Here is a 16,599-nt window from a genome sequence, read left to right as displayed (position 1 = left end):
CACTACTGTGCAGTTAGCTTCTGACAAATCAAAGACCAGGGTATGAGTATTGCAAATCAGATTTGGAAAATGTTTACTTCAGGGAAATTTGTACAGTTAGTATAGTATGTTACATTCTAAGCAATGATTCATTCACTGTTCTCGACACGACAAAAAATGAAACTAAGGGCAATATTTTGATATGCTACCATAAAAATACAAACCTTCTAAAGAGAAATTAATGGACTGTATTTTTTTATGTAAGAAATAAAAAAACTGGTTAGCCATTGCAAGAGTCTGTCTAGCACTTTAACAACAGCAAGTGGAACATCAGTTCAAATATTATAGTGTCAGGTATTTTTTCCCATAGTATCTGCTGCACAATCATGTCAGGTAGGATTTTTGGTATTTGGGTATTTGGGGGTTGGTTGTGAAGGTTTATTTGCTTTTTTTTTTTTTTTTTTTTTTTTTTTTTTGTTATTTTTGGTTTTTTTTCCAAGTAAACAGATTGCTAGTATTGAAGTGAATTCAAATTTCTTCAGCATCATTGGCATGAATTATTTTCCTGCCATAAAAGTTTTGCTTCAGTTTCTTTTAGAAATATTTGTTGTTGTTTTTTATTAGTATGCCTAGGATAGTGGGAGTAGAGATTATAAAAAGTCTTAGCTGGAGTGTCAAATAAGGAAGATTCTACATTGAGAACAGCTTTGCCAAGCTGCAGGCCAGATGGTAGCTTTGGGACTCAGAAGCTGAAAGAAGTAGCTGGAGTTATGTCAAGAGAAATAGTTAAAAAATAGGAGAAAAAGGAAGCAAGAGAGATTGTCAAGGCAAATCAGCAGAAGTAACTATTTTGCTACCCTTTTCATGTCTAAATGAATAGATGTATTACTCACATAATAACCTAGCAAACAAATCTAAAGAAAGGATGAGGTACAAGACAGAAATACAGAATATTTCTATAACCTTATAAAAATATAATTCATTCTATTCACTTGTGGGCTATTGTCAACCCATGATGTCATAATACAAATTTTTAATTAGGGATTGAAATTGCTACTTGTCTGAACCTATGAGTGAGGAACTGCATGGACACCAAAATGCCAAGATACCATGATGCATTGAAAAGCCAATGTCTTCCACCTGGCATCTGGAAATCTCATACTGAAGATATGAGGATAAAGCATACTGAAGGATAATAAATGCTTAAATGAAAATGCCTTCCAGATTATGGAAGTTTTCACTTTTTTTCAGACCTGAAATTTTCAACCCTACCCATCAAAGTTGACCAGAACTGCTCAGAATAAAGTTTCTTGCTCAGATGTGCAACTTTAGAAGTAGGGTGATAGGTTTCCTACCTTCAGCAGCAGCTAGCAGGAGTCAAAACATGATTGCTGTTATTGTGCTGTGCTATCACAAAGGAAAAAGATACATTTATCCCCTCATTTTTTACAGAAAGTGGCCAAAAAATACAGATATATACATACAGATATGTACACAAAAAAGAATTTTACAGTCCAAGTCAGATCAATCCAAATCAGATGTACAGCAAACACTTTTAGTAGCAGGCATTGAAAGCAAGGGGTAGCTGAACACCATTCAAAGAAGAATATGTTGTTGCTGCCATGAATTGATCTCAAAACCAGTGACAACTATTTTTCATTCTTATAACATGTTCTTGCTGGAGGACACATTCCAGAGTAACAAGTTGTACAACAATTTATGGATTGAGAGAAGTGGAGTCTGTAGGGCTTATTGAAGTTAACTGCAGCTCTTAGCTAATTGTTAAACATGGAGCTTCTGCCTAAGTTTGTGAGCTAAAACAGGTTTGCACAGCTAAGTTTTATAAATATTAATTGCTTTGGATAACAAAGGATAATTTGCAGATCAAAGGAGCTGGATATTTTTCACATATAGATGTGTCAAACCTTTCGTATTTAGACAATATATTTCCTATATATATATGACTAAGAGGGGAAATTCCCTTATTGACAGAAGATTGAGCATGACTAGCTGGAAGAGAGCAGCAGAATGGATTTTATGAGCAGGATTTTTAAATTTTTTTTAGAGAGTCTAGCTGCTTCTGTTCTCAAAAGACAAGAATTGCTGCATTTTGGAACATTTGGAAAACAAACTGTTAGGCTTGGAAGGCAGAAAGAGGGGAAGAATTTCACAGCTGAAGAATGTAAAACCATGCCTCTCTTTTCTGAAACTTATCACAGGCTGAGAAATTCCCTCTATACACTGACAAGGTGTGTTTAAAGAAGGAACTACCATTCTTGAATACTGGGTTCACGGTGTGCTGGAGAGGTTATTAAAGTCTTTAGAGAACATGCTGGTATATTTGCTACCTAATAACTTCAACAAGCAGTTAATGTCCTTTGAGGAGATAGAGTAAAAATTCTCAATCAATTTATTTTATAATGGAGCTTAAGAGGTGGTTTCATCATGGTCTACAAGCACTTAAGTGAGGAAAGCCATCTGATGGTAATGACTTTTTAATTCACTGGAAAGTAATAATGAGTTGCAGTGGGTAGAAGCTGATGCTAGATAAACCCAGGCTAGAACTGAGATACATATACTAAGTAAAGCTAATTAGGCATTGAAAAAGCCTTCTTGGATGCATGATGGATTCCTCACCACCTGAAGTCTAAAAGTTGAGGCTGGATATCCTTTGCTGGAGTTGTGGTAGTTCAAGCAGAAGCCATAATCTTGATACAGGAATTAGTGTGTGAAATTCTTTGTTATGTGCTTTTCCAGAAATCAGACAGGTATTTTACTGATCTGTTCTGACCTTAAATCCACAAAGACTGGGCAAATATTAAATAATTATTTTTTATGTTACTCAAAAACTCCTCAGATATTTGCACATAATGGGACTGAAACAACAGTTTCACTGGTGTAAGACAAAATGTACCAGACAAAAGAGGGGACACATTTCCACCTTCTTGGTCTTGCTTTCCAAAACAAGTTTCATGATAGTTATCTGGAACACTAGGATGAAGTTTGTTCTTGCAATGACTCTCCAAGCTGTAACAGAGATATATAAATCTTCACAATGCAGAGGATGAAAGATGGCAACATTCCACATTTGTTCTCCACCCTCAATATTTTTATTGCTGAGTTTAATCCTGGACATTGGTGCAATGTCTTAGACTACCATGTTTTCTTTTTCCAACTGATGCAAAAAATTGAAAACTCTTGATTTTGAGCAGAAAGTAGTGATTGATGTTCTTGTTACAAAGCCAGGATCAGTAACCAGGTTTTTTTCTTTTTGTTTTCCTAATCTAGCCAAATGGAAAAAAATTAAAAATTAAAATACACATGAGGTTAGTGTTGGAAATGCTGGAGGAATATACAGCCTCAAACTAAAGACAAATCCATGGCATTAGAAATCGGAGTATTTCCTTGATTTTTATTTGCAGTGTTTGGGTGAAAGAGTAAAGGACATGTAAGGTCTTTTCTTCCTATGAGAATATTCATCAGAATCCAATTTAACTTTTGTCTTTAAGGATACAGCATAACATTTTTTTTATTTTAGCTCAATGGATGCACTGAAATTCTGCCCATTTAATTTGCTTACCCTTGATTTCTCTAGGAAAGTAGAGAGAGTTTAGATACCTGTCAGCACATAATAAAAAAGCAATCTTTAGGCTCATTCTATTGATAAAGGAACTGTTACACCTAACTCAGTTTTTACCCATGCTACATAAAATTTTAAAGGACTTTGCCTTTCTTAGCAATTGATGCAAATTAAGGGTATTGATTCCACTTAACGAGTTGCAAACACTTTTAAAAAGGTCAGACCTGAAGTGGGTTGTGTAGAAATGTATAGAACTTTCAATATTTTTATTTCATTGCTGTTTAAGTATGCACCTGAAGAACATTTGATAAAATGCTAGAGAGCAATGAGTAACACTAATGTTTTCCAGCTACTTCAATGAGTTGGATTAAGTTGACAAGTGTTCTTATTAAGTTATTTGGCCACCATTTCACATTGTACATCCTCAGCTTTTCAATTTATATTAAAAGATGGATAACCTGGGCTCATTTACTAGTTCCCCTTCTCCAGCAGTGGCTGGAGGATGAAACTGAACAAACAAATTTTATGCTTTCTTCTAATACTTTCTCATCCTCTAACTATGTTCAGGTCAGGGGATTTCCTGAATCTCTGTAGTTTAGCTGCTATCTAGTAAATCACAAAAGATGTTTTTCCAAACACTTCTTTAATGACCAAGGTAAGTACAGAAGAAATAATCTTTTTTTGGTTTGGATGTAAAACAGCATTTCTTGAAAACAAATATAATTGTGAACAGTCTAAATGCAAAGCAGTATGCATAAGGAGCAAAAAGAGCTCACTTTTTTTTTTTAAAGGGTTGAGCCACCATGGTTATGAAAGACTGGAGAGGAAAATCTCTTCACTGGGAGTTAAAAAGATATGAAAGTTCGTACTGAAAATATATATATTAGGGATTTTGGCATATATCTCCTACTTAAAAGTGTGTATTTTTCTGGCCCATTATGAGACCTTTCAAAAAAATTGTCTAAGATCAAGTCCCCTAAGTGTCTCTTCATCAGAATCATTATTAAATATGACAAGAAAAATGGATTTCATTTATTTAGCTATATATTTTTACCAAGAAGTCAGTTGCAGTGAACTCTAGCTCCTTGCTTTTCTCAAATACTGTGAGAAAGTTCAACTTTAGTGGCATAGTTCTGTGTGTTCATCATGGCACTGATACTGGGAAATGCCTCATGCTCATTCTGGAAGGGTTTGGACATAGCAGAGATTGGATTTTCATATCTGATTTTAAACATCTACTATCTGAGCTAGCTAACCAGACTCCAGTTATAACCAAAGATGAGAAACAATGGGTTTTAGGGTGAAAAACATGTCATCTCAAGGAAGAGGTCTGAAAGAGACAGATGTCTTGTAATGTAGCAGTGCTGTTCACTCTTCCTGACTGGAAAGGGAGCCTAGGGTCACTGGCTCAGATGCAGATGTCTAACTTAGGTGTGATGAATCTCTCTCTAGGGTTTCTCCTGTCCCTCCTTGTTAACTGCAGAGATAATCCTTTTTCGGATAGAAAACTTTGGAAATAAGTCTAGTAGGAAGCCCAATATCTTTATGGCTTTAAAGCATTATAAAACTTTTGCCCTTTCAAGCATTTGTGAGCAGTGATTAGAGAACATTTGGGCTGGCAGCCAGCACCTCTGTGTACTTTTGCACTGTTGCCTTACTCAGGTATCCTGAGCTCTTCCTCATGCCCTGAATATAACCTAATTTTCTTCTTTTCTCATTTTCAGTGCTTGATTGTTAAAAAAAAAAAAAAAATGCCCAGAGACAGATGTAAAATTGCTGAGCTTTTCTCAAATCACTTCAGTTCAGTTTCCACTGTGTTCACAGGCATCCTTCTCCTTCTACCAATATTTTCAAATACATAAAATTAAAATCTTTATGCTGCCTTTTCTTTCAAGTCAAAACTTGGTGTCTTGGACTAATTTTGATACAAATATTAACTCCAGATCTATCTAAAAAATATAATACAGAAAATAAAAACAAAAATGTTATTATGAACTGCAGGACTTAGGATTTCATTTTGTAAATGTGTAGCACCTAAGAATCTTGCTTTTATTTTCTTTTCAGCATGACTGACAGATTTCTAACTGTTGTAAACCAGAAGATAGCTGCCACTAAATAAATTTTATGAATGAATTGGTGTTAACAGACACTAGCAGTGCCAGTTAGCAATACATAAATGAACCATTACAGTGACCAGATACATCATCACATGCAGTTTGTTAGTGTCTCTCTTTCCATAAAATCTATACAACATTCACAAGAATATCTGAGCTGCTGACAAGGAGCTCAAGACTTTCTGTTTAAATCACAGATGAATCCTGGAAAGGAATACATGATTCTTGACATTACTAGATAACAGAATTTGGACTGTTGTAATGCTGGCTTCGTGAGCATTTTACCACATTCTATGAAACTCCAAAGATAAAATTCATTTTTTATGTAAAGAAACAAAAACAACACAGTGAAGTGGTTTCAGAGGGTACAAGTGTGTTGGTCTTCATCCTTCCAAAGATCACATTTCCTTGGATATTCATGTGGGTGTGTGAATGCAAGTAATAGCTTATTCTATAGAGTTGTCCAGTCCCTTTATTTTTTTTTTTTTCTGTAGCTTTCATCAGAGCTTATTTTCCACATAGTGTTAACTAAAGGAGCATCATCTTTAACCTGGGCTTTGATCAGACATAGAAGTAGGTGGATCATGGTTTGACATTTCAGTGTAGGAGTGTTGAAAAAGGTGATGCAGTGAAGGTTCAAGTGCTGAGTGCTGCTTTACACAGCTACCCTGCTGTTAAAGTGGTGTTTTGCAAAATAATTGTAAGAACTTGATAGGAATGGATGCTACTCTGAAAAAATCAGTGAAAATGCCAGCAAGAGACCAATTTTATGCTGCTTGTATGTTTGAAGTAGGTGTTTATTTGCAAGAGAATTGACTGACAATTAGTCATAAAAAGATCCTCTCTGGGGAGCAGTCAGAAAAGCTAGCAAAAGTTAGTATTCTAATCTGGATCACTCTCTGGAGGATCCCTTCCCTGAACCGACTATAATGGAAGCCTGAGGAAATTCATCCTAACTTGTCCATGACTTAAGTTAGCTTTTGTGAATATCCCTCTGAGAGATACACCAAAGTAATATGTGTAAATGCCTTCTACAGTCTTTAAGCTGACTGCTCCTTCACATCACACTTAAATTAATACATAGGCAAAATGGATGTAAATATAAATTAGTTTTGAAGTTCATAGAGTTCTAACATTCCCTTTGTCAGCCACAAAATCTGAAGAGGAATCAAAGTGTGGGTGACCTGTGTCCCTGAGGAAACTTGAATGACAATAGATAGTCCTGTGGAAGAGGGGAATTCAAGGCCAGATTTCCATTTCATCATGTAATATCTTTCAAGCTGTGCCCCTAGTCTATCTTCCTTTTTTATCCATCTCCTGTGTGTGTGATTTAATAGCAAGGTGGATTGGACAAATTGGGGGCTTGAGAAGGTACACTAGAAAAATTTAAGAATTTAAGAAAAATCTCCATAAAATTTATATTCCCTGACTCTAAACTGACTTCCACTCAAAATCACGTTTCCAAGCACTTATCCTGCAAACCACAGAACCATATGGAATCAAGGGATGGTCTGGGTTGAGAGGCACCTTGAATGTCATCTAGTTCCAGCCTCCCTGCTGTGTTTCTTTTAGCAATGGTATCACAATGCAGATGTATCTTTCTTCATTCTCTCTTTCTTTCTTGCTCTATCTTCTATTCTTGTCCATGTGTCAAAATATCTTCAGTAGTGCCCTGTAAATCCGGAGAATTCAGTGCAAAATAATCAATAAACATGTTCCATAATACAAATATTTAGGTTTCTTATAGCTGTATTGCTGCAGCTATCAAAATTCATGGCAAAGCTGGATTTTGTTGCTTAGTTATGACTCAAAAATAACTTTTGCCACATCAGATTCCAGTTGGCTACATTGGTTTTTACTCTAGGCTGTTGGTACAAATCACCACTTTCTCTGAAGGTCAGAGGTACTATTTTAGGAGGGTGGATTTGTATTCTTTTGCAACTGATTGTCATAGATAATGGAAAATGGCAACTGGTTTTGTTCTCAGTGGGATGTGTCTGTAAGCAATTATTAAGAAAGACTAGAACTTTGTACGGCTGATTGTCTATTCTTTTAAAACTATAAATAAAAACTGAGAGCAATTAGGGCTAAAGGACAATCTGGATGTAATTTGTGTTCAATGCCTAACACAGCAGGACTCTAATTCAAATGGTGTTACATGCCATGATATGATATTTCCACAGTACTGTGATTCCCAGATTTGAGCCTGAAAAAGCTCAAACGTTATTAAAAGTTATTTCTAACAAAGTGGATTTCTGGAAATGTTTGAATTACATGAACCTATTCTTTTGCAATATATGGCACAGGTCCTCACATCCAAAGCTTTCCTAAAGCTCTGGCAAACACTCTTGACAAAAAGAAATTTTGACATATCTTCATCCCAAGCAAAATTCTATCTACAATAAGGCTGGCCCAGCTATAAAATATATCAAAAATACAAGGTCTAAGGGACAAAAGTAATGCATTCAGAAGTTAATTCTTTTGAAAAAAAGCATTTATAATGGCAAGAAAGTAAAATATAAAGAGGTAGAACACCCTCCAGCAACAGTGGAAAAACTAACAAGGATTATTTATCATAAATAAAAGACATTCAAAATGGCATGGCAAAGCACAATAGCCCCTAGTTGTACAGGGACTGGGTTACCCAATTATGCAATTCATATTGGAAACAAATGGTATTTTATAAAGCTCATGACATGTTAAATGCTCAGTTCTGAACTGCAAAATGCCTGAAGTTTTTAAATTAGAAATGCAGCTGTGTCAATTAAATGCAGCATATAGTACTTACACTTTCTAGTAGTACAATTGGGGAAAAATACCTGTAAAAAATAAGATTATCTATGTGAAAATTAAACCAGCTGATAACTTGTGTACATGTGTGGCCTGAAATTTATCTTCAGCTTCAAAGGTAAAATAAAAACAAAACAAAAAACAACCCAAAACCTTTCAGTTACTCTTTCATGGTTAAGTACACTGCAATCACTTTCTTTATTCAGTCAGCATTCATATTACTTAATACTCTCCATAGCTTGTTTAAGTAATTTTTATATAATCATATAAAGCAAGCAATAACATTTTAAGGTTGGTTGGTCTGTTGTTTTGGTCCAGTAGTGAAACTGTGCATTTAGATCTTTCTTCAAACTCTCTCACCAGAAAGGCAAAGCACTTTCAATAAGTCATTTGGGATTGCCAAAACTGTGTTTGTTGTGACTAATTTCTGCAAACCCAGAAGCAGGTCAGTTAGCTCAGCTGCCTGAGGTGTTCCAGCACATAGGATGAGGATGTCCCTGATGTCCCATCCTTTTCCCATCAGGCCTGTCTCCAGTTCCTGCCCTGGCTCCTGCTCCTCAGTGCCACCATGTGTGCACTCTGTGATGCTGTGCTGCACTCTAGAATGTGCATTATTGACAACACCATGGAGCAGCTGCAGCCATCATCATAAAAAACCCCAAAAAACAAACAATCTAAAAATTACTGTTAGGATTTATCTTGATGAGTAGCACAGATATCATGTTAGATATGTCATTCTGCTTATCCAGAGAAGGGCAGGAGAGCTCCTGGAGGGTCTGGAGCACAAGGCTTGTGAAGAGAGGCTGAGGGAGCTGGGGGTGTTTAGTCTGGAGAAAAGGAGGCTCAGGGGCCCTCTAACTCTCTACAAGTAGTTTCAAGTAGCTTGCAGTGAGGTGGGGATTTATCACCCAAGAAACAAGGAATAAGACAGGAGGAAGTGGTCCCATGGAGTGCCAGAGGAGGTTTAGATTGGATATTAAGAAAATTTCTTCCTCAGAAGAGTTTATATATCCTTGGCCAGATTTCTGCTTTCTTCAGATCTGCTAACCAAGTACTCTGACAGCTGCAGTGCCTCTCCAGTGTTATTCCAGAAAGGGGTAGAGGAAAAAAGCACACATACTTCTCTTCCCAAGAACTGACTGGATAGGGAGGCTGCTCAGATCCAATGGGGATGATCTGAGGCAGAGCTGGTATGCTGCCTCTAATTTATTTTGGCCATCTGCTTTTCCTCCTTCTAATTGGTGCATGTTAAGAGAGGAAATATTCTTAAAGAGCATTTAAGATGAGGATGCTCCTGGACTCACTAAAAGCAGACTGAAATGTAGTATTTGTTTCTCATTGGGCACATGGGTCTGTATCTCAGCAACCATTTCAAATTTGGCAAGACTATTCCTTTTACATAAAGTGATTACACGTACTAAGGTTGTTACTGGTATGAAGGATGCATTAGTAAAAGTGAGAAAAAATCTTTTTTAGCAGGTTCTGCACACTTGTAAAATATTTATGTTGTAGCCAGCATATACTGCAGTCTCTTTGTAAACATTGAGCTTTATGTGCCTTACTAATGCTCAGGAAATGAAAAGTGTATTCAAATAGGGGCCCTGAACAGGGATCTGATCCTTCACTCTGAAACAGCAGCTTTAAGGTTTGTCCATTGACTTGTCTCATCATCTCAGGGGACACCTTGGGAAAGGTGCCTGAAGTTTAATCTGCAGTGCTTTTCTGACCCTAACACCATGAGTTTGGTCACGGGGAGTTAATTTTATTGAAGCCTGAACTCTCATCTGAGAAAATTTCACAACCATGAAGAAGTCTGCCTTCTGAGCCACTAGCACTTTGCAGATTGCAGGAGTGGGAGACAGCTTAACGTTGTCAAAATAGAAGTAGAATTGTAATTCTTATTTCCCTTGCACTTTCTGGGTGGGATTCATGTTTTTTACATTAACCAGCTGGCAGTGCAGGCTGAACTGACCCTCTAAACAAACTGTGGGAGGAGAGGAACATCCACACAGGTGACTTGGTTTGCTCTCAGAGGTGCTTCTCTTTCCCTACCATCTTCAGATGAGAGTCTAGTAACTACCTTAGACTAAGCTTTAAGGAGGTAAAACAAAGCAACACAAATTGTACTTTCAAACCATTTTTCTCTAGAAAAACTGACATTGCATTTTCAAGCAGCACCAGAAAAATCTCTTCATTCATGTAGATATATGCAATTTAGTTTTTATTCATTTTGTGCCATGAACATGCTTTTTTATAATATAAGATTAATCAGCCTTTTTTGATGAAGTAAAACCCACCCACCTGCCAGTATTTTGCTGTATTGTTTTCAAATGTCATTTTTCCCAATAGTAATCTTAGTTAAAATGTCTTGTAATGATAGCTACACTCTCCTTGTAGATATGATATGAAATTTCAGTAACATGCAGTATTTCTCACTGACTCTGTACTTGCATTTCTTATATACAATATTCCTCAAAGAATTATGGTTTGTGTTTATCATTTTACAGGACACTGCTAATAATATATGGATTCTGTTGGAGATAAAGTATCATACAAGTATTGGATGAAATATTTACCTAGCAAACAGCCTTGCTGGTAAGTCATTGTATTTTTTCTTCTCTTTTGCCATATTTCAGGACCAAAACTGTGAAGGAAGTTTTATAATCCTGTTCAATTGGATGTTTACTAAAAAAAAAAATAAATAAATAAAAAAAGAAAAAAGAAAAAAATTAAATAGTTAAATACATTAAAATACTTCATTTTTAGCTTCAGTACTACTATATCCTATTTCCTTCCTCCCTTAGACAAACATTTTCAGTTTCCAATTTGTGCCATTGTGTATCATGAGGCTTTGTAGGTTATTTTATATACAGCTATTCCCTCATCAGGAATGTCCAAAGTTCAGTTGCACAGGCTAATGCAAGAATCATAAAACTTCTTGGTATTTTTTTAATCCTTTTTTTCATTGATCAGTTGTGGTTTTTTAAATTTTTGGATTGGTCTTGTTTTATTCACTGTAGATATTGTGGTTTTGGTTTGGTTTTGGTGCTAAAGAGTTTGTGGGGCTAGAAACATCAGTGCAGCTTTTATTTGTAGGTGATTAATATATATCAGATACTAAAGGTATTTGAATAGAGAGTACCTTGAAAATGATAAATTTAAAAGATTAGTTTTAAGGTCAATCACTGGCCAAAACCAGCCAAGCTGTGTTCTATTGGTACCTCTTGTTTATTGTATGATGTTAGTGAGTATTTTCTGAAAAGCATGAACTTTGTATCTGTAAGGAGAGAGAGTAATGCACATACAGTAATGTATGAACTGAATTATTCTTCTTTACATAATTGGAGAGCTCACTAGGTAGCTGTTAAGAATGACTAAACTCCACTAAGCCTAATAAAACCTATTTCTTCTTAAAATACTACCAAAAATGAATAAAATAAAATATAACTTTTTGTTCCAAATGGAGTTGCTTTAACTCTTGCATTTTCAGTATTGTCTGCAATGTTGATTGTTACTTCCATCCACTGGGTATAAGATCTGCACTTGAAATGCTGCTAGTGCTGGGATTTTGTATCAAAAATGTGGAAAAGAGATCAAAGGTGAAATCACCGTGTTTGGGTTGCTAGGTTGCTGTATAAAGATACACGTTCTAGGGACTGATTAAATACAAAGGACATATTATTTGCTGTTAGCCACAGTGACTGAAATACTTGACACTTTGAAATGTCTCAAGCTGAAAACAAATAGGTCTCTGCTGTTAAGTCTTTATCAGGAAGAAAGAAAATATCTGGGAAAAGTATTAGTGTTGTATTTTCACACATTACCTGGATATGTACCAGGAGGAGGGGATCAAAATCTGTCCTTGGCAGAAGGGGGATTATTTCTGCAGAGGGTGTTCAAAACTCAACTGGACAAATTCCAAAGCAGCCTCATCCAGTTAAACTTGCTTTTGAAGTAAGGGTGAACTAGACATCCAGAGGTCCCTTCCTACCTAACTTATTCCAACTTTCTGGGGCTCTGTGTAGTTGGGTGAGATGTGTGATGATCAGAAAACTGTTTTATGATATACACACACCAGGGTATTTGACTTAATCTTCAAGAGAAAACACATGATTTAATATTCAATGGATGAGAACAACTGGACTCTAAAGATGCTGAGGGAAGTTGGGGAGCCAGAAAAGAGGAAGTGGGATTTCTTTAGTAAGGTTAGGATCCAGCTGCTGGGGATAATTAGGTACCTAATACCATAGATGTGCACATAATTTGTCCTGTGGTTTTAAGATTTTATTTTAAATGCTTTTGTTTTAAAGTATGACTTACTCTCAGAAGTCTGTGTGATAACTGACTGCTTTGATCACTGGAGGGCACAGATTTTTACATGCTGAGCAAAACTTAAGCTCACTTGGGGAATCAGGACTTATTTTACAGAGAGAACTCTGTCCAGTCTCCCTAGCAGAGGGCCATAAAACACCACAGGGGAATATGAGTGAAAAAGGAAAAACGTCATTTTGCAGTGTGGATAAAAGTACAGCCTGCAAAATGCAAAATAAACCACCTGCAATGCTCTGTTTGGTATTGGTACAACCTCAGGAATATCCATGATGGGACACTTAAAAAAAAGCTATGGACCAGCTGGACATAGACCTCTGAGGAAAAACAAGGATGAGTATGAAAGGTTCATGAGCAAGGATGAAAAGAAAGGTGAAATTTCTTGAGCTGATATACAGTGATGAGCTCAAAAAAAAATCATAGGGTTTTCAAAAAAGAAATAAATGCTTTATTGTCTCCATTAAATTCATACTGAAGAGAGAAAAACATTGGGAAATTAAACTGAAGTCAACTCAGGGTAGGTAGCAGTAGAGAGCTGACAGTTTGGGGAAATACAGTGCTGGAATACACTGCTTGGATATATTGTGGAGGGCCTTCAGAACAGGTTGAAGAATCTTCAGTCAGATATAACTGATCCTCATTGGGATATAGGATTAAGTCCATCTCCTGTGGTCTTTGCCAGCCCTGCTTGTCTCTAGAACACTGCCCTTGAATTCAGAGCAAAAATGACCAGATGTTCATACTCAAGAAAACAGTTGTGTAGAAAGGGTGGAGGGGGGAAGAGAGGTTGTGGATATGTTCACCTCCCTCCTGTACATTACAGTGGCCAAAAAATGCAATCTTCACCTGGTGAAATCTGTGTTGTCTATCTCAGGAGTAAACAGCACCAGCTTGGTTTTGGTGGAAGCTGAATCACTGACAGGAGACTCTCATCTACAATCATCTCAAACTGCAATCTCAATGTGTGGAAAAGCATAAAGACAATATCTGCTCACCCTGTTTGCTTTAAAAGGGTGTGGCTTAGATACACTATCTGCAACCAACAGCCCTTACATTCCATACATGATCACATCACACTGACATATCTACTGATTAAAGCCATAGATCGATGCTTTTAGCAGCAACCAATGTCATATTGGGAATCTGAAAGCTTCTAAACACACCACAAAATAGCTGTGATGGACATACACAGCAACTGTACCACATGCATGGGCAGAACATCATTTGGGAAATACAAGAAATTAGTACTGTGTCTGGAAATGAAATTATGATGAACTCAATAGATAATTACAAGAAGCAACAGCTCTGTTTCCAAACACTAGGAATCATAATCCTTTTAGCAAATAATCATGCTGTTTATATGCTTTACAATTAGGTACATGAATTGGCAGATGAGGCACTCTTCTGTATATCTCAACTGTGTACAAATATAAGTAGTTGTAACACTTCTTTTCTGTGTGACTAGTGGAATCTGAACTCTTTTGAAAAGAGCTCTTTAGAACTGAACTTCAGCTTTTCATATTTTCTGCTCTTTATCTGCATTTCACCAGCTTGAATAATATCAATTAGAGCTGCTGCTATACAGTCACCTTTTAATTTTCTGCTTCTCATGCCTTAACATACTCATAAATTTGGATGTTGACTGTTCTGCTGGATTGTTTGAATAAAAAAAAAATCAGTTTGAGATAGAAACAAGTGTTCTTTTTGTCTGCAAAAAATTCTGGCCTTAATACCCTTGATACTCATCCAGAACAGGTGCTCTACTACGTAATTATTGGAAACAGCTTGAAATAAAACACGGAAATAGGACTGGCAACCTCAAAAATATTGTCATTGCATTAGGTAAAGGCAGTTGTAAGACTGCACATGTATCATCTTCCCATCTTTCACTCTCTGATGACCAAAACTGTAGCAGTAGTACAGCAAAAGACAATAAAATTGCTAATATCCACTCAAAAACCTTTTCTTGACATGCAAATTATTGTAGAGTCAAATTAGAAGTAGAGATTCACCCTGCAGAAATCACAGGCAGCCACACCCAAAAAAATTCCAGGACTGAATCCATTGACCAAAAATGTTTTCATCATTTCCATTTCCTTATGAGTTAAATAACAATAAATATTGAAGAAAGGGACTACAGCTGCAGCTGGAGAATTTACAGTAAACAGTTAAATACAACCCACAGCAGAGAGCTCTCTGAGAGCTCTCTCCAATACTTGAATACTGCAAGCTGGTTCCTATTTTATAGAAGACTCCAGGTCAAGGAGAAGTAATTAATCCTGCTTTTTGATGGAGAAAAACTTGTCATTTATCCCTGGAAATGTTTAAAAATGCAGTTTTACTTTGGAAAAGTTACATTCATCATCATTGCTGGTTTTCTGACACATATGAACATTTTCTGTCTGGCAATGAACAGTCTCTTTCTCCAGTCCCAAATCACCAATAGAAGTCAATTTTTAAGGGAAAATTTGTTTGGAATTTGACTCTTCACAGCACTCTCAGCACCACTGCATTTGTTTAGATCTTGTGAAACCCCATCACAAGTACTGCATCCAGTTCTGGTGTTCCCAGCAGAGGAAGGATGTTGACCTGTTGGAGGGAGCTCAGAGCCAGGATGGTTAGAAGAAAGGCTAAAAGAATTGGCATTGCTCAGCCTGGAAAAGGCACAGGAGTGACCTGATTCTGGCCTTTTGGTACCCAAAGGGAGCCTATGAGAAAGATGGAGAGGGAATTTTTGCAAGAGCATGTAGAGAGAGGACAAGGGAAAATGGATTCTAACTGAAAGCAGGTAGGTTTATATTAGATATTGGGAAGAAATTCTGTCCTGAGAGGGTGGTGAGGCACTGGCACAGGTTGCCCAGAGAAGTTGTGGGTGCCCCATTCCTGAAGTGGTCAAGGCCAGGCTGGATGGGGCTTTGAGCAACTTGGTCAGGTATAAGGTGTCCCTTCCCATGTCAGGGGAATGGAACTAGGTGATCTTTAAAGGTTTCTTCCACCACAATCCATTTAATGGTTCCATGATTTTAAGTTCTGTTCAGGAAGATAAAGTGTGCTGGCAGTATCAATGATGGGGTACAAAACTGAGCAGTAAGATGGTTCAGTAATAGAGTTTCAACTTTTTTTTCCAAAGAAATCTTACTTTTACCTTCTGCCTTTTGCCAGCTTCATAATTCAGGTTAATTTCAAACATCAAGATCATGAAAGAGTTTTCATTCAATTTGAAGAAAACTTGGCTTTTGTATATTTTGATGGACTCTAAGAGCTAACTGCTCTTGGATACGTGTTATTTATTTAAAAAGTCTGAAATTTGTTGATCTTGTTAGTCATGTTAGTCTTGTTAGTGTAAGATGATAGGTGTATGGCACAATTACAGAATGCTTGCTTTTTTAAATGTGTGCTTTAATTTGTGTTTGTGTCTTCTTGAAAAGAAGTAGTTTATTCTGCTGAAAGCAATACAGCCATTAACCAAATACCTTCCAAGAAAGTCTGGGAAGTTATATGTAAGGTGAGAGTCTGTAAATTTCTTGGCTATCTTGAAAAAAATGGTCAGTTCTTGCCAGATTTGCAAGAAATTGGAGCATTCCTTAAAGGGGAATGAAATAACAGAGGTTTGGGGTGTTTGCTAGGTGTTTTGCCTATTTCAACCCTGTAGGAAGAAAAGGTAACAAAAGGAAAGTTGACTGTATTACATAGTGGTCCATGCAAATGTTCAGAAGAAACTCTGACTCCTCAGAATTCATGCAGGATCATGTTGGTTTAAATACTACCATTTTGCTGAGCATAGTCTCCAGCTTGGTAATCTGAGCA

General features: G+C 36.7%; 1 protein-coding gene across 1 annotated transcript in view; it reads left to right on the top strand.

The window, feature by feature from the left end:
• The window catches only part of TENM4 (teneurin transmembrane protein 4), a 1,506,484-nt gene that overhangs the window by 766,120 nt on the left and 723,765 nt on the right, over nucleotides 1–16,599 (top strand). Inside the window, exon 6 of the mRNA XM_056495278.1 lies at nucleotides 10,971–11,058. The gene's annotated coding sequence lies outside the window, so the exon portion shown is untranslated. The remainder of the gene's footprint in view (nucleotides 1–10,970; nucleotides 11,059–16,599) is intronic.

This window comes from Oenanthe melanoleuca, chromosome 1 (assembly GCF_029582105.1).
Source record: "Oenanthe melanoleuca isolate GR-GAL-2019-014 chromosome 1, OMel1.0, whole genome shotgun sequence".
Classification (NCBI taxonomy): domain Eukaryota; kingdom Metazoa; phylum Chordata; class Aves; order Passeriformes; family Muscicapidae; genus Oenanthe; species Oenanthe melanoleuca.
Note: the sequence above shows the minus strand (reverse complement) of the source record. Positions and strands in the feature narration are given on the sequence as shown.